Raw genomic sequence first — 22,579 nt, forward strand, 5'->3', positions numbered from 1 at the left:
AGTATCTCTGCCAAGAAAACCCCAAATGGTCATGAAGAGTTAGACATGACTGAAACAACTGAACAACAAAAAATATGTAATAAACTAGAATCCTTTCCAATAAAATCAGGAGGGATGCAAGTGAAAACACTGTCACAATTTCCATTTTAACATAATACTAGAAATGCTGATTACTGCAATAAGACAGGGAAAAAAATGAGAAAATAAGCATTAGGTAAAGAAAAAGCAAAGTTATCTTTTGGAGATGATATGATGGCATACTTAACTACCTACAGAGTCAACTAAAAGTTAACAATAACCCAGCAAAGCTGAAGTATATAAAATAAATCCACACAAATTAGCATTTCTATATAATGTCCTACACAGGGTATCCCAAAAGTCTTACTGCAGTTTTTCAAAACCTTAAAAGTTAAAAATGTCATAGCTAAATAGCTTTTTAAAAAAACCATAACTTTTAATAGCTTAAAACTGTACTAAAACTTTTGGGTCACCCTTAGTAAAATCAATAAAATCCAGCAGGAAGAGTTAGAAAGAGAAATTCCATCTAAAACAACTCCAGAATGTATGAAATACCTGGAAGTCTACCTACCGGGATACACATAAGACCCAGATAAATTCAACTAGGGACCAATGTTTATAGTCAATAAACATTTATTAAGGCCTACAGTGCCAGGCACTGTGCTAAGCTCTCAGGATACAAAGAAAAATAAAGCAAAGCCCCAGTTCTCAAGAAACTCTCAGTATAATGGGAAATTTACTCCTGTCCAACTCTTTGAGACCCCTTTTTGGGCTTTTCGTGGTAAAGACACTGGAGTGGTTTCCCATTTCCTTCTTCAGCTCATTTTACAGATGAGGAAACTGAGGCAAACAGGGTTAAGTAAACTTGCCCAGGATCACACAGCTATTAAGTGTCTGAGATCCGATTTAAACTCATGAAGCCCAGGGAAGGGACATAAAAAGAACTATATACAAATAAGACAGACAGGATAAATTGGAGATAAACAATAGAAAGTACTAGAATTAAGGGGGATATAAAAAAACTTCCTATAAGAAGGTAGGATTTTAGCTGAGGTTTGAAGGAAGTCAGCAAAGTCAAGAGGCACAGATGAGGAGGGAAAGCATTCCAGGCATGGGGGAGTCCATGAAAATCCTGGAGTGTCTTGTTCAACAGCAAAGAGGGCAAAGTCAATGGAATGAAAAAAAAGAGGTGGGGGTGAACCTGGAAGACTGAAGGGGTGGGGGGGTGGGGGGGGAAGATAGGTCATGAAGAGCTTTAAAGAGCAAACAGAAGATTTTAAATTGATCGAGGTGGTGGTGATTCTTGTTGTGTTTGTCCTTCAAAATTGAAAAGGACCATGACATCAGGGAAATGACATGACTTGCAGATGACTCTCATTTGAGCGAAGGAAGGCTATGCAAGGTCACCAGCCTCACTTTCTCCTCCAGAGTCATCTGGGTCCAGCGGCCTGAAATTCATCAGGATGACTGGAGATGGCCCAGGATGCAATGGGAGACCCTGGCCCTTTTAGGCTAAGGCCTTTTCAGGTTCTCACTTTGATGAGGTAACGCCCATTCAGTGAATAGGCCTCTTTAAGAAGAAGTAAGCAAGGGATGCCCCCTTTAATTTAAAAAAAAAAATCAAACTGGGAGGGTTAGACCCTCAGGGCTACTGGTCAAAAGAGAAACAGTTAATATTGACATTCACTCTGAGCCAGGAGGGCCCAAAATACAGCCATTAAGTGGAGTTTGGGCAGAGACCTATTGTGGTCCAAACTCTGAGCTCCAGAGTAAAATGAGTTTAAGATTTGGTCTTTGAGAAAAAAGAAAGGAAGGGAAGAAAGAGAAGGGAAGAAAGGAAGGGAAGGGAGTAAAACGGAAGGAAGGGAGGAAGGAATCTAGCCAGTAAGCCCCAAGTTAAGTGGGCAGCTTCTGGCCATCAAAATTTACCTTCCTTTGGAGAGGAGACGGAGAGGACGAGCTGAGTTACCCATGGTGAGACCATGCTTTAGGAAGATTACCTTGTCACCTGAGTAAAGGATGGTCCGGAATGGGGAGAGACTTGAGGCAGACATACCAACCAAAAGGTTATTGCAGTAATCCAAGCATGAGGTGATGAAAGCCTGCACCAGGACAGTGTCAGAAGAGAACAGTGGGGAATGTCGAGGAGAGGAGAGACTACAATGTTAGGATGGTAAAATCCATAGTCCTTGATAACAGATTAGCCATGAGAGGTAAGAGAGTGTGGGATCAAGGATGGCACCCAGTCTGAGTGACTGGGAGGATGGTGATACCCTCAACAATATACGAAAAAGGTTGAGGGAAAAGATAGGGAGTTCAGTTTTGGACATGCTGAGTTTAAGATGCCTACAAGACATCCAGTTTGAGGTGTCCTGGCAGCTGGAGATGTGAGACTGGAAGTCAGCAAGGAAGTTAGGGCTGGAAAAGCAGATTTGAGAATCATCTGCATAAAGATGACAAATGAATCTCTGGGATGAGATCACCAAGTGAAACAATATAGAAGGAGAAGAGAAGAGGACCAAGGAGAGAGCCCGGAGGAATATCTATGATTAGCAGGTATGACCTGGACGAAGATTCAGGAAAGGAAACAGAAGAATTGATTGGGTAAATAGGAGGTGAACCAAGACAGAGCAGAATCATGAAAACCCAGAGTATCAAGAAGAGTGATCAAGTGTCTAAGGCCTCTGAAAGGTGAAGAAGGATGAGGATTGAGAAAAGGCCACAGACTTGGCAGTTAAATTGTTAGTAATGCTAGAGACAACAAGTTTAGTTGAATGACGCGGGACGAAGCCAGACTGCAGTGACTTAAGAAGAAAGGAAAGGAGAGAGCCTTAAGTTTAGCCACAAAAGAGAGGAGAGGTAGAGGATGATAGTTACTGGGAATGGATGGATCAAGTTAGGCTTTTTTGAGGAATGGCAAGATGTAAGCATGTTTCTAGGCAGTAGGGAAGCAACCAGTACACAAGGAAAAACTGAAGAGATAAGCAAGAAAGGGAACAACTGCTGGAGAAGACAAAATGAAATGGTATCACATATGAAAAGGTTTGTCTTGGCCAAAAGGCCACATCATCCTGTGAAACAGAACTGAAGGAGGAGATGAGAGCGGAATGCATCTGGGTGATAAGAAATGAGGAAGATGGGAGAAAAGGGAACTCTCACTTAAATAGTCTCAGGTTTTTTTTCAGTAAAATAAAAGGTGAACTGAGAGAATGAGGAGAGGGGGATCCACAGGAGGTTTGAGAAGGGATGCAAAGTTTTAGGAGAGCCTGTGTGATAAATGGAATAATGAATTAATTAGGGAGATAAAAAAGCACTGCCTTGAAGCAATAAGGGCCCAGCTGAGTAACATAAATTTGGAGTGGACGCAGCAGTGGATGTTGAGAGTGACAGAAGGCTGAGACCCAGCAGGGAATGTTCTGTAAAACAATGATGTGGCAAGGAACTCAAGAGAAGAGAGAGCATATAAAGCTGAAATGGTTCATCGGGGCCAAGATGGGGAATGGAGAAGAGAGCAGTTGAGCATGGGCTCATGGCCTGAGAAAGAAATGAGGAGTCATGGGATTTACTGAGAATGTTTCTCCTTAATGTCCCTCTATTTCCTTCCTTCTCAGATTGCCTGAATATCCTTTCTCTACTCTTTCTTCTTTCACCTTAGTTCCCTTCAATATCTTAGGTGTGTTTTTTAATTTGTTGCATTTATTAAATTGTTTTCTGTTCCCTGTTCTTATTTTTTAAAGCAAGTGAGTTTAACCTTGAATGTGACTATCTTCTGCAAAAAAAAAAAATTAAATTAAGTTGCTTTTTACTTCTATAGTTTTCTCTCCATTTTTTAAGGGTCAGTGGCTCTACCCAAAAGGTATAAAGCAGCATCTTTCCCAGGGGGTTCATTAAATAGAGATCAAACCTAAAACTAGTTCTAAATTACAAAAATATTACTAAAGCTATATCTGACAGCAGAAATTCACTTTATTTTATTGTTTAATGTAATAAAAATTATTAAATCAAAGCTTACTAGTGATTTAAATTATGAATCAAATCTGGATATAAATCAATTAACATTAAATCAAATCTACCCTGATCATATTATAGGCAAATATAATAAGCAGTTAAGTGTAATGCAAGGGTCAGAAAACTATGACCAGCAGGCCAAGTCCTGTTGCTGCCTAACTTAGGAATGGTTTTTACATTTTTAAATAAAAGTTTTATTGTATTAAAAATGTAAAAACCATTCTTAGCTTGCCACTCATACCAAAACAGGTGGCTAGCCAAATCTGGCCCTCCGCTGCAGTTTGCTGACTGCTAGTATAGTGGATAGAGAACCAACAAGGACCCTGAATCAGAAAAACGTGCCTCAGTCAACGAGATGATGAGCATTTATTAAGCCCTCGCTATATAACCAATACTCCGCTATATAACCAATACTCTTCAAAGTGCTAGGGCTACAAAGAGAGACAAAAGACAGTTCCTGCCCTCAATGAACTCATGAGGAAGACAACATGTAAACAACTATGTACGACAAGCTAAAAAAGGAAATAATCGACAGTGGGAAAACACTAGTATTAAGAGGGATGGGGAAAGGCTTCCCATAAAAGGTAGGATTTTAGGTGGGACTTGAAAGAAACCAGGAGGCAGAGATGAGGAAGGAGAGCATCCTTAGCACAGCAGACAGCAGGTGAAAATGCCTGGACCCAAGAGATGGAGTATCTTACCAGAGGAACAGCCAAGAGGCCAGTGTCCCTGGATCTGAAACAAACTGGCTATATGATCCTGGGCATGTCAGTTGGCCCACACAGAGGAAGACAACTGTCTAAGACTATCCATTACAGAGCAAATGTAGATCTGCATAGGTCAGAGGTCCATGGATAGATTTCTTGAGTCTATGAACCTGGAATGGGGAAAAAAATTACATCTTTATTTTTCACTAATCTCTGAATTTTAGCATTTCCTTCAATTATAAATAATCATGTACATAAGCAATATACATGAGTAGCATTAATCTTTACCAAATTCCCAAAGGGGTTCCATGACACATACAAAAGTTATGAGATGTGAAAAGGGTCCTGCACCTATGGAATCACAATTCTGGTTTAAAAAAAAAGGGGGGGGTGTCACTGAAGATTAAGTGACACTGTCAGACCTGTTCATTAGCAAGATTATTTTCACAGTCAAAAGGGATTGAAAGAGGAATGGCAGAAACTGGACACAGACTAATTCACTATAATAATCCAGATAAAAATAAGAGAAAAATTGAAATAGTGCCCATTCCTTGTAATTCTTAAGTCTGATAGGCTAGTTTTCCCGACCTCACTTTGGGCAGCTAGGTGGCACAGTGGAGAGAGTGCCAGGCTTGAAGTCAGGAAGACCAGAGTTCAAATCCAGCTTCAAGACACCTACTAGCTCTGTGACCCTGGGCAAGACACTTAACCTTATTTTGCCTCAGTCCCCTCATCTGTAAAATGAGGTGGAGAAAGAGATGGCAAAACACTGCAGCATCTTTGCTGAGAAATCCTAAAAGGGGTCACGATGAGTCGGATACAACAAAACCTCACTTCACCTTCTTTTTCTGGGATTATGTCAAAAGTTAGCTGCAACTTTGTCTCAACATCTGCTTTAAGCAGCACTGCACTAGTAACTGCTTTAACTGGGGTTTTACTATACAGATGTTTTTTGGGAGACCACTAAACATGAACAAGTTTACATTGTTTAAAAACTAGGGGATGTGTGCATATATCATGTCTGTACATGATATCTGTATCTGTACACACACACACACACACCCCTGACTTTTTGTTCTTAAAGGCTATCCTAGTGGACTGAAAACCCAAATAGGTACTAGACAGGATTTATTTAAGTATGGAAAAGTTCAAGGAAGCTCATTATCAGACTGATGATAAGTGAAGTGAACATTGTGATAATTTTTTTCAGTCGCCACTCTCAAAACCACTACAAAGTTATGAAGAAGATTCACTCTACATCAGTGGAGAGAACACTCACATGGATGAAATGACAAAACCTTGAAGATAAAACACATGTAGTTGGGTAATAATTGCTTAACTTTTTTGAATAAGGACCAAAAAACCTGACTGCACAAAATCCCTCTGTAATTTGCTTAGCAGAGAATATTGGCCTTAACAAAATATGTGTAGACCCATTATGAACAGTGGGAAAACACTAGTATTAAGGTGGGACTTGATCTCTCACTGCTACATGATCATCCTTTTACTCATCTTTCCAAGATTAACTGTCTCTCTTCTTCAACATCTGTCTTTCTTTTCTCAAGCTACCCACACTCTCCCTTCCCTCATTTTATCCTCTCTCCTCAGCAGAAAATCTTACCATATACTTCAATGAAAGAAAGGAGAATCAAGAAATAGTGTCATAAAAACTGAGTGACTAGGATGGAGATCAGGAATTTGGGAAATAGCTGCTCCTAAGGATACATAATCCTATTATCTCTAACAAACAGAAAATGGAAGCAAGATATTTAGGGAATGGTCTTATTATGCAGGAGACATAACAGAAGTCATTCCCTAACAATTTAAGTGGTAAAAGGGTTTGAAAGACTTTCAGAAGAGAAGCAGGATTAACAAAATGTGAAACATACGATGAGAAACATACAATTGCTCTAAATTGCAAGTAAGAGAAAAGCCAACTAATGCAACCCTGAGATTTCCACACTGCACCCAACAGGCAAAGATGATAAAAAATACAAATAGTCAATACTAGAAGAACATATTAGAGAAGTCAATATAGGCAGAGGGAATGATATCACCAAAGGAGAAAAGGGAGGAAAGGGCACATATCTTAAAAGTATCTTTGACAAGGAATCAATTTAGCAAGAACACTGAATATGTACAAATAGTACATATTCTGAGAAGGATAGTTTTGGGACTAGTCTTAGAGGGCCTTGCATACCACAATGAAAAAGTATAGTCATTATTTAGTAAAGGATGAAAAGTTAACTAAAGGAGAGTGACAAGATCAAGCTCCTATGTGTAGAATGGATTGAACAGAGTGAAAAAAGATTGGGAGACCAATTAAATTAAGAGGCAAGTTATGAGGTAGTGGCAGGCTGAACTAGATAGTGGCAGTGGAAACGGAAAGGAAGGGTCAGATCCAGAGACATTTTCATGAGAAGAATCCACTAGGTTCAATGACTCAATATTCTATACAAAGTGGGCACTTAGAATATTTGTTGAATTTAGGATGTAGAAGAAAAGAAATTCAACTGAACAAACAGTGATGACTTTAAGGTCTTAAACCTGGAGAACAGCAATGCCATTGACATTCTGGGTTCAAAGTTTGGGCAGCACAGATAGGTGGGAATCTCCAGCAGGAACTAACAGGGCTGGAGTCCAGGCTGAAAATAACATAATCTCATAGTGCTAGATGGGACCTCAGATGTCATCTGGTAGAACACCCTCAATTTTAGAGATGAAGAAAGTGAGGCCCTGGGAGTTTAAGTGATTTGTCTGAGATCACACAGGTATAATGGACTCAGGAGGACCTCACATTCCATCCTTGATGTTTACTAGCCAAATCCTTTAATCTCTTTGGAAACAGTTTCTTATCTAGACAGCCTGTAAGGTCTCTCTTTCAGCTCTTCATTTATGATCCTACGATCTTAGGAGTCAGGGATGAGATGTGAAACCGGATGTTCTTCAGGAGACATAAAGGGGAGACATGAAGTCTTGGGAGTTAGTCAACAAGCATTTATGTTTACTACTTGCCAAACACTGTGCTGAGTACTGGAGGATAAAGAAAGGCAAAAACAATCTGTAACATTCACCTCATAACAACCTGTCAGGGAGAATACCAATATTTGTAGGAAGGAGGAAGCAAAAAGATCCTATCAAAGGCAACAGGGGAGCAGAGCCATAGGAGAAAAACGAAAAGAATATAGTGTCATGGAAGCCAAAGAAGTAAAGAATGTCACGAAGGATGAAGAGTGAAGGTGATCGAGTAGCAAATGCCACAGAGAGAGTAAAGAGAACAGGGCAAAGTCATGGTGGAAGTACACAGGAGAGATGCAGAATGAGACCAAGATGATTACTGGCATATGATCAAGGAAGAAGCAGAAGACAATAAAGGGTGAAGGCCATCTTTTTCTCTGAGTCAGAAGTAAAAGAGAAAAATCAGTAAAAATATAGTAAGATTTTAGGGAACGAATGAGGGAGTTCAAATTGGAGGTTTTTCAGATAAATGTGTGTGTTGAAATTGTATCTTATTCTAGTCTCCTTGACCACCCCTCCCATTCTAGTCAGTATATAAGTTTGTAAGTAACCAGTATACAGGGGCAATAGCAGGAAATAGGATTGCAAAGGGGAAAACAGAAATCACATGCAAACCATCCCAAAGATCAAAGGAACATAATTTAAAATTGTATCATATATTAACTAAAATTCACATTCTGATAGAATGTGCTCAACTAGTAGAAGGCATCCAGGCCCTGCTCTGTCAAGGCCTTTTGGTCTGTGGTATGTAAAGGGTGTTGATAATTTTGAGATGATGTGGACATGTTAATTTTAAAGTTTTACTGACAACTCTGAAATGATTTGGGTAAGTTAATGAACTAACCCTAAAGTGGCACAGATAAAGAAAAAAACCTATAAAAACAAGAACTCAAACTACTGGCCCCAAATATTCTGTTTCCAAAGGGTTCATAACTCTGAGCCACGGTTATACGAGCAATATTCTGCTGCACCTCCTCCCTCCCCTCCTCCCTGCTCATCCGCTTCCCTTCACCATCCGATGCTCTCTGCCTCCACACTGCATTCGCCGCTTGTCTCTATACCCTCTGAGCCTTACTATAGTGTGACTGCAGCCCTACATCAGCTCCCCACTGCCACTGTGGGCTTTCCTAGTTAGAACCTAAAGAAAAGGGCGTGCCTGTCCCCATTTCATAAATTATCAAACCAACTCATCAGCTGTCATAGAAAAGGTCAAAAATACCACACTAATTGCATTTGGGGCAGGAAAACCCAAGTTCAAGTCCCACCTCATCAGGTAATGCTTAAGACTAACAATTGTAAACTAGTTGAACTAGCTACAGAAGATAAGGAAGTTTCTACACTAGAGATTCTCTAGAAGTAAATGGAACAAATACGAGGCCTAAAGGAAAAGATGAAAGAAAGGGGGGGTAGAATCAAGGAAATTTTAACAATATCACTCCTACTTGTACCTTTCAATTCACACAGCTGCCATTCACACAACTCTGATCCTCATCACCTCTGGCCAGCCCTATTAGATGAGCCTCCTAATTGGTCTATCCAATGCTACTGTCTCTACTCGCCAACCCATCCGAACTACAGCAGCCAAAATAATCCTCAAGCATAGGTCTGACCATATTACTTCCTGGCTCAAAAGTCTTCAATGGTGCTCCACTGCCTTCAGGATAAAATACAGACTGCTCCCCCTGGCCTTTAAGGCTTTCCAAAATCTGGCTCTTACCTATCTTTCTTGGATATATTTCACATTTCCCACCTTCATGATCTCTATGTTCTATCCAAACAGCCATTAGTTGATCTTGGACTTTACTACGCCATCTCTGGAAATGTTGCTTTCCTCTCTTCAATGTCTCTTAGAACCTGTCTTTCTTCAAGGCTCTGCTCAGATTCTGTCTCTTCCATGAAGCATCCCTGATAGCCCTAGCTCTAATTGTGGTACCACTTTTTAATCTATGCATGGGTAGTATTCTTCACCCCCAGGAGAAGGTAAACTTTATGGAGGCAGAGACTCCTGTTTTTGTCTTTATATGGCCAGCACTCAGCCTTACACATAGGGGCCACCTAATAAATGTTTGCTGACTTGAATTGAAGCAATGCTCCCTGGAATCCAGTACTTCCAAATTTAATAAATACTATATGCTCCAGAAACCAAGGTAAATGCTGCAGAGACAACTACAAAAGGTTGAGGGTGGGCGGTGGGGTCCTTATAATCAAGGAGCTTACATTCTACCTGAAGGACAAAACATGTTCAGATAAATATGTGCAAAATTAGTACACACTGTGTTTGTTGGTGGGAGGGGAGGCACTAATAACTGAGGAATCAGGAAACACCTCTTGAAGGGCAGAGATGAGAAAAAAAAGCATTCTAGCAAAGGAGAGACGATCTGTACCAAGGCATGGAAACCAAAGGTGAAATGTCCTATGCAGGGTGAACTAGTCCAAGTCCAAGTTAAAGTCCAAGAAATATTTTTTTTTGTTATATTTGTTTCAATGAACAAAAACCATCCTTATTACTCCCTTCCCAATTGTGAACAAAAGAAAAACAAAACTCATTACAAACATGTACAGTCAATCAAAACAAATTCCCACATTGGCCACGTCCTAGAAAATACTTGTCTCATTCTGCACTCTGAGCCCTTCACTACTCTATCAGGAAGTGGGCATGTTTCATCATTAGTCCTCTGGAGTCAAAGTTGGTCATTATGCTAATGAGAGTTCCTAATTCTTTCAAAGCTGTTGGCCTTTACCATATTATTGTCAATGTATAAATTGTTCTGGTTCTGTTCGCTTTGCATCAGTTCATACAAGTCTTCCCAGTTTTCTCTTCAACCACCTCCATCATTTCATAAGCACAATAGTATTCCATCACATATCTATACTATAACCTGTTCATTCACTCCTCAGTCTATAGGCATCCCCTAAAATTACCATTCTTTGCCACCTCAATAAGATTTTACAAATACTTTTGTGCATCCATAGTTTATTCTGCTTAGAACTAATCCCTCCCTTACCCTAGCCTCCCTCTACTTTTCCCCCCTCTCCCTTTTTCCTATTTGCCCAAAGAATAAAATGTATTTCTGTACTCAACAGCATCTACCTATTCTTCCCTTCTTTTGACCAGTTCAGATGAGAGTGAGGTTGAAGTGTCAAGTGCCTCCCCCCTTTCCCACCTCCTCATTAGTCAAACTGAACACCCTGATTAGATTTTCTCTAACCTTCCTTTCTTTCCCTCTCCCCCCCTACATGCCCAAACATGTAGTTTTTCTGAGTAAGTTATTCATAGCTGTAAACCTATATCCTTTGCCTTGTGGAATACTGTATTCCAAGTTGTCTCCTTTACAGTGATAGCTACTAAATCATGTGCAATTCTGGACTGTGGCTCCTCAGTACTTGAATTCTTTCTTTCTAGCTGTTTTCAGTGTCTTTTCTTTGACCTGGAATTCTGGATCTTGGATAATCCTAGATATAATGTCCTGGGAGTTTTCATTTTGGGGTTTCTTTTAGGGGGTGGATTTTTTCTATTTCCATTTTGCACTTTAGGTCTAAGATTTGGAGAGTTTTCTTCTAAATTTTCTTGAAACAGAAAATTCAGACAGTCCAATGATTCTTTAATTTTTTTTCTTCTTGGTCTGTTTGTATTGATTATGAGATATCTTACATTTTCTTTTATATTTTCAATCTTTTGACTTTGTTTTAACATTTCTTGTTGCCTCATGGAGTCATTGACTTCTATTTGATCCATTCATACTTTTAGCAAGGTTTTATACCTCTTGTGACAAGCTGTTAATTGCTTTTCTAATTCTTCCTTCCATAGTTCTCATTTCTTTTCCAATTTTTCAATAATTCTCACTCCATTTATACATTTTTTTTTTACTCTTCCTTCATCTCTTATAGCCATTCTAGCTGGGTTTTTGCCCAAGGTATGTTTTCCTCTGAGGCTCTGCTTATAAATATTCTGGAGTCATTCTCTTTTGAGTTTGTATCTTGGGTTTCCCTGCTCCTTTTGCTGGGATTCTTTTTTATTTGCTCATTTTTCCAGAGTACTTCTTGACTTCAGACTTGATATTAGGGCCTGGCTCTGTAGCACTTCAGGAGTGAAGGCCTAGGCTGGTCCCACTGCTGCTTTCTTGAGGAGTGTGTTATTCCAGGGTCTCAGGGACTACTTGGAGCTCTGCAAGCTTTCAGTCCTCCCAAAGTGGTCTAATCTGAGGCAAAGTTTATTTGCTATCCACCCGAGTCTAAGCTCTGTACATTTCTGACCTGGGTTTGGATCTGAGCAACAGTAGGCTGCTGCTGGACTTGTCCTCCATCAGCCAGCTAGAAAACTGTTGGTTCAAAGTGACAGAATTGTCTTTGGTCTGGGATTCCTCTCCTAGTGATTCCTCTGCAGGCTGGAGGAATTGCTAGAACTGAGACCCAGCTGTGTTCCTGAAGTCTGAGTCACACCACTGTTGCTGCTTCCTTCCAAACTTTGTCTTTTTTTGGTATAGTGTGCAGGTCCCCTTCTCAATGTTTTGTTGTTCAGTCATTTCAGTTGTATCCAACTCTTTGTGACCCCATTTGGGTTTTTTGTGGCAAAGGTACTAGAGTGGTTTGCCATTTCCTTCTCCTGCTCATTTTACAGATTAGGAAACTAAAGCAAACATGGGTTAAGGGACTTGCCCTGGGTCACATGGCTAGTAAATGCCTGAAGCTGGATTTGAACTCTGGTCTTCTGACTCTGGTCCCAGCATTCTATCCATAGTCACCTAGCTGCCCTTATAACAAAAGTAGATTGTTTTAAACCCTCCCTACTCCCCACAGTCCCTACAAAGGTACACAGCCATTCACATTGATAAACAAAAACTACAGCAAGAAAGGACTTCATCTGACTTATTCCTGATTCAGCCAGTCAATAAGCGTCTACTATGTGCCTGGTACCATGCTAAGTGCTGGGGACACCAAAAAACAAAACCAAAAACCACTTTTTCAGTTTACCCTAAATCTATGACCCAGAACTGGGTGGTAGGCAACAAAGCTTCCACTTGGCACCTGTCCCCATCATGATGCCCCAGTATGGGTCTGGTAGCACCTCAGTGTGGGTCTGAGATGTCATCCTCCTGCCCTGGTGAACAGCCCTCCCAGGGCACTGGAGTGCTCCTTCTGCTCCTGGTTTAACCCATCCACAATGTCCAAAGACCTCTCTGTCTGTCTTCCTATGCCAAGCTGCACTTGGCAAATGACTCACTGCGATTTTTTTCTAGGTTTCACCATCAGGAATCAGTCTGATGCATTTTCTAGATCTATTTAGTTTTATGGAACGGAGTTTGGCTTTACTGCTTTCTACAACTCTCCCATTTTGGCTCTACCTCTTCAAAAGATATTTCTCAAAATACATTAAGTACTGGTGCATTGCCCAAACCTAATCTACCATGTTAGTTTCACTGTTATAATGTACTGAGAACAGCTATTTCTTTATAACTAGATTAACAGCAAAACTCTATGAGAAGTCATAAGACAGTAGCTAGGATTAACAAGTTGAAAGAAAATTTAAAAGTCAAGTTTGTCATCATAGGATAACTGCAATCAGGTTTTCAAATAGATCATAATTTGAAAGCGAACCACAGGCCATGATGGTTTAATATGGTTCTGTAAATCTACAAAGGGAAATCCACCTCACTATTTAACATCACATTTACCTTTTAAAACTTGGCCATAATCTTTTTTCATTCCACCTCTCCCTTTGCCTTACAACTCCTAACCTTGTGCTTCTATCTCAATATGATCTCCAATACCTCCATCACTCAGCTCTTTACCAGGCAATCATCCTTTCACTAGCTAAATTCTCTTCTCTTTCCCATCCTGATCCCCTGGTGAACCATTTTAACTCTACACTGTATTCTTACTAAGTCTTTTGCCCCTTTATTCTATTGTCAATCTAGCCACCGCATCAAGCCTAGTCTTTAATTATTTCCACCATCTTCTGCCTTTGATACTATCTATTCTCATGCTACTGAATGAAGCTGAAGAAAAATCACTGAAACCATATTGACTGAGGTGACTAGAATCTCAACTACCTGGGTCCTCACTGTAGTAAGGGCATTCTTTTACTTGTCCCATTCACCATAGTGGCTTTTCCAATAGCTCCCCTCCTTCTCCAATCTTGGATGAGAAACTTGACTCTCATCTAACTGGATTACATTTCTTCTTCTGCTGCTGCTGCTGTACAATTTCATTTGGTGACCTCATCAGCTCCCATCAATTTAATTATCATCTTTATGCAGATGATTCTTAGATCTATTTATCCAGTCCTAATTTCTTTCCTGACCTTCAGTCTCCATCTCCAACTGCCTTCTGGACATCTCTGAATGGATGTCCCTCAGACATTTTAAACTCAATTCATTACCTTTCCCCCACACCCTCTCCTTCCTAACTTCTCTATTACTGTCAAGGGTACCATCATCCATCCAATCACCCATGCTCATAATCTGTCACCTTCAATTTCTCACTCACACTTACACCCCACATGTAATTAGTTGCCAAATCTTGTTGGTTCTACTTTGTCAGTATTTCTGTACACATCCCCTTCTCTCCTCTGACACTACCACCACTTTGGTGCAGGCCTTAATCACCTCATGCCTAGACTATTGCAATAGCCTGCTAATTAGCCTCCCTTCATTGAGTCTCTCCCCACTCTGGTCAGTCTTCCAAGAAGTGACCATGTTACCTAACTACTCAATAGACTGGTGGCTCACTTTTACTTACAGGATCAAACAGGAAATTCTGTTTAGCTTTTAAGGCCCTTCATAATCCGACCTGTTCCTAGCTTTCTAGTATTCTTATACCAATACTCTCATCTAGTGTCTCTGTCCACCTTGATGTTCCCTAAAGAAGACACTTTATTTCCTGACCCAGTGCATTTTCACTGGCTTTTACACATACCTGAAATTTTTGCCCTAATCTTTGCTTCTTGACCTTCCTCAAGTTTCAGCTATAATCCCACCTTCCACAAGAAACCTTTCCCAGTCCTCCTTAATGTGTCTTCCCTCTCAAATGATCTCCAAATTATCCTACACAGAATGTTTACATATAGTTGTTTGTATGTTGTTCTCCCCCTGCCACCTTAGACTGTGAACTCCTTGAGGGCAAAGACTACTTTTTACTTTCTTTGGATCGCCAGCACTTAGCACTGTGCCTGATACACAGCAGGCACTGAATATTTTTAACTGACTTGATCAGCTTACTGTATATATGCATAAAGCAAAGTGCTTCCCTTAAGTTCTTTCAATGGATCTTCATAAGAATCCTACTAGAAAGACAGGAGAGGTATGGTTTTCCACATTTTACAGATAAGGGAAAAATAATTAGCCCAAGGTCAATTAATTAGTAAGTGTTTATTAAGGTATTGTGCTGTCACTGTTCAATTGTTTCAGTTGTATCCCACTCTCTATGAACCCATTTGGGGGTTTTTTTGGCCAAGATACTTGAGTAGTTTGTTATTTCCTTCTCCAGCTCATTTTACAAAAGAGGAACTGAGGCAGAAAGGGTTAAGTGACTTGTCCAAGTACATAGCTTGTAAGTGTCTGAGGCTGGATTTGAATTCGGGTCTTCCTGACTCCACCCCCATGCTCTATCCACTGCACCACCTAGCTAGAAAGGATGAAATAATCCCTACTCACCATAAACTTACATTCTGATGGGAGGCAATAAATACATACGCAGCATAAATATGAAGCTAATAAATATATGACTGCTGAATATCTGTGGTAGAAGGAGCTACTTATTAAGTAGTAATCTAAATTCTCAGAAAGTGAATAAACAAATAGTGAGTTTCTGATAAGGAGAAAAATACGATTGTGGTTAAGGGTACTAATTTCCTCCTACCACAGTAAATCCTTCACCAGTTCTGTTATGAATATCAAGACTGACTGAGTTTCATTGGTCTTCCCTGTCTCAGCAAAGAAAAACTTGTGAAATGGTTAAAAGCTTAATACTGTTCCTCTTCCTCTCCACATCTCCCCAAAAAGAAAAATCAAGAGTTAACTGTGTGGATAGTGTGTGTGGGTGTGCATGTGCGTGTGTGTATGTATGTACATGTATACCTCACATATATAAACACACACAAACACACATATATATATTTCACCTCTCTGAAATAACTGTTTTTTGATGCTATATCTCTTAATGCCTAGGACAAAATCAAATCTAAGGGTTCTTGAGAGGTACTATTGCCAGTTTTCAATTATCTTTTTTTGGTGTGTTTTTACAGAACAAGTTTCAGTGTGTTTACAAATAAAAATTCCAATCAGAGTATCCTTCCCAAAACACTTAGTGTTCTTAAACTCCCAGAATTCATTAAAATATCATAAATTATCTTTAAATGCATCACTGCCTAAATAATGGACCAACCTGAAGAATCTTAATCTCCAAGCTTAGCCAGAATTTACCAAAACACCATTTACAGATCAACTATTTGCTTTTATATGTTTAGCAATTCCTTTGTCTTTCTTATAACTCAACCTCAAGAAACAAAAATGTCAGAAAGGGTGTTTTTTAAGTTTGTCTTTTAAGGTTACTAGGTTTTAAAATATAAAAGATTAACCCACAGGCCCCAGATATTAGGTAAAAAGGGACAACATTCCAGAAATAGGAAACACTGAGCATAGACAAAGAGCCATAAGAGTACTGAGTTGGTCTGGAAGCAGAGTAGTCTAATTTGGCTTGAAATTAAGAGTTGGTGGATAAGTATAATATGAAATAAAGTTGTTAAGTTAGGGTGGCACTAGATTTTAGACAGCTTTAACAGCCACATAGAGAAGACTAAATTGTACTTGGTGGGCAATAATAAATAACTGAAGATTTCTGAACAGAGGAGTAGGTGAAGAATAATTTTGGGGTGGGGGGAAGGAGGGTCAAAAGTGCTAAAAGAATGTTTAAATTTTAACCTTAAACTCGGTTCTAATGTTCACTTAATTAGATAACAAAAAATGTAGGGATCCAAATAAAATATAATGAATCACACAACCAGTTATAACACTATTCATATTTAAGAAACAGAAATTTTATAAGAGAACCCAAATTAAAGAAAATGACTGAGTAAATTTCAATTCTGGAAATATTAGTTGGGGAACAACAAAGGTCCCATAAGTTAAGGCTGACACTCAACCAGGTCAGAGAATCCCAACTCAAGTACCTAAAATGGGGTAGGGTTTTTGGTCAGTTCTTTAAGGAAAAAGGTAACCAAAAGGAAATGCTTGTCCCTTTGGAGAGCATTAGGAGTCCCCTATCAAGATCCTGAAACTTGGGAATGGCTTCCCTGGACCATTAAGACTTATTGTCAGAGTTACACAAAGTTATGTTAAGATGGCCTTTTGAACATCACACAAAAGCCTGTAGATATAACCACAGGGAAATACATGGTATCCAGTATATATACTTCCCCCCCTGGAATTCAAGCGTCCCAGAAAATTCCAAAAGTATGGCTGCAGTTGTCAGAGAGAAAAGAGTTCTAGCAACAGGAGAGCAAAGCCTAAAATCTACAGCAATTTCTCCTTCAAATCAAAACTGAAAAGAGCCCACAAAGGGTAGGATCAGACTAATCAGTCATTATGATCCCTCACGAATTAGGGGCAACTCAATAGGGAGGGCACCTGAGCATGTCACGAAGTCACAAACTCACTTAAGCAAAAACTTGGTTTTTTCTATGTATAACACACATTTCTTAAAAGTCTGAGCTTTGATAGGTAGTATGGTAGCAATGCCATAGCATGCCAACCCAGAAACCAGGAAACCTTGGATTCAAATCCCACCTCAAACAGATAATGGCTGCATAACCCTGAGCAAGTGACTACATACAGCTCTTGGTGGTTTAGGCAGCTCTCTTAAGATTATAAATTGCAGACAAAGTATCGACCTGCACGGGTAAAAAGCCTAGGAGTTGCCTCTACCAATGAAATCACAGGTCTAATCCCAATTCTTCAAAGTTCTTTTGGGGAATATTTACTTACCAACTACTAAAGTTCTCAAACGCAGGCAACAAGTTCCTCTCATATGTTTTAGAGGCAAACATTTTTGTAAAGATCGTTAATATTATTTCAAGACTTAAAACAATCTTCTACCAACAGATTTCAGCCACCCCCAACCTCCATCCCACTTTAGTAAACTTGTCTTTATAAGTAGTGGTTTCCAATCTTCCGGTAAGCAACCTTTCCAAACTTTACTAAGCTAGCCTTTGGACCATGGACAATAATAGTTTAAGCCAAGATTTTGCTTGTACAGGTCTTCACACTGATCAATCAACACGCATTTATTAAGCACCCACTATGTTTCAAGTACTATGCTAGGTGTTAGAAATATAAATACAAATGAGGGAAGGCTTCCTAGAAGAGATGGCATTTGACTTAGGCAGGAAGTCTAGAGGTGAAAAGGGACAACATTCCAGAAATAGGAAACACTGAGCATAGACAACGAGCCATAAGAGTGCTGAGTTGGTCTGGAAGCAGAGTAGTCTAATTTAGCTTGAAATTAAGAGTTGGTGGATAAGTACAATATGAAAGTTAGGGTGGCACTAGATTTTAGACGGCTTTAACAGCCAATAGAGAAGCCTAAACTGTACTCGGTGGGCAATACTAAATAACTGAAGATTTCTGAGCAGAGGAGTGGGTGAAGAATGATTTAGGGGTGGGAGGAAAGAGGGTCAAGCCAGGAAAAATAGAAGCAGAAGACTAGGAAGAAGGCTACTGCAGCAGTGTCGACTATGTAACCAGAAAAGGGAATGGAAGAGATGTTTCAAAGGTAGAATCCACCAGACTTGAGAAATGATTGGATTAAGAAAACTGAGGAAGAAGGAAGAGTCAAAGACAAGACCAACGTTAGCAACATGGGAAGGTAAGTGAAAGGATGTGCCTCAAACAGAAACAGCCCAGTCGGGAGAAACAGTTTTAAGAAGAAAAATAATGAGCTTGGTTTTCAACATGTTATGTTTGAGGTGCCTGTGGGATTCTAACAGGATATGCCAGAGTTTGCAACAAATTAAATCAGAAGAGAACTTTAGCTGAATTGGAATTAGATTAGACTTTAGGTTAACATGACCTAAACAAAATCAGATGGAAATAAATTATACAGTTCTGATCCTTTTCCCTTTATATCAGAGGGAACAGGGGGAAAGTGACAACTAGTTTCAAAACTTGAAGTTACAACATCATGCATGGAATACCAAATTGACAGGATGCTAATTATTTACCTAATCAATTTACATTTTACTGTACAATTTCTAAAACTAATACACTAAAATATTACAAAATAAAGCAATACATCATTAGAGGCAGTGCAGCACCTCAAATAAAGAACTGGTCAAGACCACCAGAGTTGGATACTATACCACCTGACTTTTAGTAGCAAGTGACTTCATTCCCTAGGTCTCAGATGCCTCGGCTAGGCTAGATGATCTCTAGGATGCCTTCCACATCTAAAATCATATCTATGATCCTATGCTAACTTCGAACTGGGGGAAAAGGCTCTACCTTCAAAAGCAGTGTGTGTCCAATATTACAGTGAAAGAACAAAAGGACTCTACAGGCAAATTGAATAGGTGCTATGACACATTAATGTCAAATCGAAAAAAAAAACTGGCTAAAAGGTATTGTACTAGCTGGAAATTTTTAAAGAATACTCTTAATTCTAATCCCCTAACACTTAAATCAGAAGGGAAAAAAAAAAACCACTGAGCCAGGATGGTTAATTTAATTAAAAGGCATGATCACTGTCAAAAATCAAATTAGAAGACCTATTTCCCCAACCCCGGGTCCTTTTTATGGGACTGCAATTAAACAAAAATGAAACAAAAATAAAATTTAAAAGGATGCTGTAAAAATAAACCAAAAATATAAATAAACATGTACAAAAAGTTGTGGATCTTATGAAGTCAAGCTACAAGAATCAATTTTCCTAAACTATTTAAATACCCACAGGGCACACAGTTCAGATATGAGGTCTGTTCCTGTGAAAATATAACTAGAATCTGAAATAATTATTTTTCCACAAGAAAACGTGTAGACTTTTTGGCAGGCAGATCTTCCCGACATTCTATATGGCTCCAAGCGTCAACCCCCAACTTTTCTATCAGTTAGGTATCCTCACAATCAGTCAGTTTTCTCACCTATTTAACCCACTCTTCCAACACCTGACACTTTCTGAGTCTTTCTAAAGCTCCAAGCCATATCGTGAAGCCAAGAGACAGACACCATCAGCCTTTGTGGTCTTAATTTTTCCACAAATGAAGGATCAAAATTACCCCGAAAAAGGGTCATTCCACCCCTCCCCAGGATTTCATTACCTGCTCCCTAAGCATCCTAAACAAAGGAGTAAACGTTCTGTTAAATTCTAAGGGATTTTGTGGGGGAAGAGGGGTTCAAGGAAAAAAACAAGCACCCCGGCCCCCACTCATGATCCTTTAATATTTTCCCAATGGGGAGGAGGGGAGGTAGGAGAAAAAAGCTTCCCCCCCTCCACCCACATACCCTGGAGAGCTCCATCTTTCCCCTATCAGGCTAATTTTTACTCCAAAACTGTAACCCTTAAAATGAGTCTACACCACCCCACCCCCTCGGGTCTGGGCAATGTGACCATCATCTATCTTTGGAAAAGGGGCAGATTTGGTTGCTAACCTAGTGGGTCCTTAACTGCTCCCCACTACGGGGTCTCTTCTCCACCCATTTCCCCACCCTCCCCACCTACCACCCCCTCCCCCGCCCCAGGTCCGGGGGCAGCTACTCCTTGGTAGATTTCAGTGCCAGGGAAAAGACAGAACGCCTGCCGGTGGCGGAGGGTACCCCCCATAGCCATATATACACACACATACACATACATACACACACACACACACACACACACACACACACACACAGCCCCCCACACACACTCCCACCCCAGGGCGTCCTTGAGAAGCTGCAGCTGCAGCCCCAACAAAGTTGAGCAGCGCAGGCAGGGCAGGGCCGGCCCCTCGGGCCCCCAGGGCCTCGTCGGCGACGACAGCCCCGGGGGCCTCACAAGGGCCGGGGCTGCGGGGGAGGCGGAGGCAGAACAGGCCCGGTCAGGCCGGCGAGGCCCGCCGACAGAGGATTTAAAGGGACGAGGGCCGGGCCCGGGCGCGGGAGCTAGAGGGGGCCGGGCGCGCGGGGGCCCTCTCCGCCCGGGCCCCAGGGCACCGGGCCCCCGGCCGCCGAGGCGGAGGAGGCCCGACAGGGGCGGGCGGCCCGGACCCAGGGTCTGAGGGAGCGTGGCCCCGAGATGCGAGCCGGGCTGGGGGCGGCGGGGGCCCGAGGGGGCCGCGGTTGGAGGGCCCGAGGGGCCGGCGCACAGACTGACCTGCGAGTCGCCGATCGGCGGGGCCGCGCGCGGGGGCCGCGCGGGGAGGGGGAGAGGGGGAGGGGGCGCCGCTCCCTCCGGGTCCCCCCGAAAAGGAGGAAAAAAAATCCGTCCGGAGTTTAAAACAAAGAGGCGGAAATGCCCGAGCCCAGCCGAGCGAGGAGTCGGGGGCGCCGCGCTCCGAGCATGCGCACTGCGCCGGCCCGGCACCCGTGGCTCCCCCCGCCCCTCGGCACGCGGGGGCGACGACGGAGCGGAGCGAACCGAGGAGGGCCGGCCGCGAGGGAGAGGGCGGGGGCGGGGGCGACGGCGCCGGCGCGGCCCAGGAAGTCCCCGGGCTCCGGCCGAGAGGTGGCTGGGTCACCTGGCTGGGTGTGGAGTCTATCTCTGGGGGCGGGACCGCCGCCTGCCCTCACAGCCCTGCAGCCTGGAGACCCTTCTGAGCTACCCACGCCCCAGAGGTGTCAGCCCTCCCCCAGCCCCGGTCTGAGGCCAGAGCCCCAGGGCCCCCGCCTGCTGTTTGGAGGATGGAGCGAAAGATATGGGGGCTTCGTCAGGGAAGGGCTAAAAATACAACCTCCCCCTCTCCCCCCCCCCCCCCCACCATGGGAAGAAACGATGTCTGGGCCAGAAGTGGCCAGTTTGACACTTTGCAGAATCACAGACTCTCAGCTGGGAGGGTCTTGATTGGTCATCCCCCGCCCCAAAGCACCCCAAACTAGTGGTCATCTAGCCTTGACTCCAAGATCTCTAGGGAGGCAGAACCCACTCCATTCCGAGGCAACCAGCGCATTCTGTTTTTTTGAAGGGTGGAGAGAGTTTTTCTTTACATCCAGGTGACACCTGGCTCTCCAGGACTTGCACCCATCTCTCCTGGTTCTGCCTTCTGGGGCAAAGCGGCAGGAACTGTCACAGTTCGAGCATCGGGAATAAATACTCGAATGTGCCTGCCCTCAGGCTGCACCTAGAGAGTGTATCAATCTTCTTTCAGATGACTTGCCTTAAAATACTTGCGGACAGATAGCAGGCTTTTCTCTAGGCTATACACTTTCAGCTGCTTCAACCAGTCTTCCTCCTCTTAGACAGCATGATCTCCAGGCTCCTGAGCATCAGATCACCATCCTCTGGATGTGCTTCAAGTTGAAGATGGCTTCTTAAAATGTAGCAGTCAAAACTAAGTAAAATATCCCAGATATTATCTGAGTACGGTGGGCTTACCAATTCCCACTACTTAATGCAGGTTTAGCTTTTTTGGCTGCCATGTTTTGTCTCATTGAGCTCACAGTGCACTAAAACTCCCAGATCTTTTTTCGTATGAACCATTAGCTAGTCACAGCTTTCCACCTTGTACTTGAGCAATTGATTCTTTGAACCCAAGTATGGGATTTTACATTTATCTATTAAATTTTGTCTTTTTTTTTAATTGTGCGCATCATTCTAAGCTACTGAAAACTTTGTGGAGCTTAACATTCTCACCTGACCCAGTGGCA

General features: G+C 41.7%; 1 protein-coding gene across 1 annotated transcript in view; it reads right to left on the minus strand.

Moving 5' to 3' along the window:
• Positions 1-21,279, minus strand: part of PCGF3 (polycomb group ring finger 3) — a 112,373-nt gene extending 91,094 nt beyond the window's left edge. Inside the window, exon 1 of the mRNA XM_036763259.1 lies at positions 21,090-21,279. The gene's annotated coding sequence lies outside the window, so the exon portion shown is untranslated. The remainder of the gene's footprint in view (positions 1-21,089) is intronic.
• Between the last annotated feature and the right edge of the window lie 1,300 nt (positions 21,280-22,579).

Source organism: Trichosurus vulpecula, chromosome 6 (genome assembly GCF_011100635.1).
Source record: "Trichosurus vulpecula isolate mTriVul1 chromosome 6, mTriVul1.pri, whole genome shotgun sequence".
In the NCBI taxonomy this organism is placed as follows: Eukaryota; Metazoa; Chordata; class Mammalia; order Diprotodontia; family Phalangeridae; genus Trichosurus; species Trichosurus vulpecula.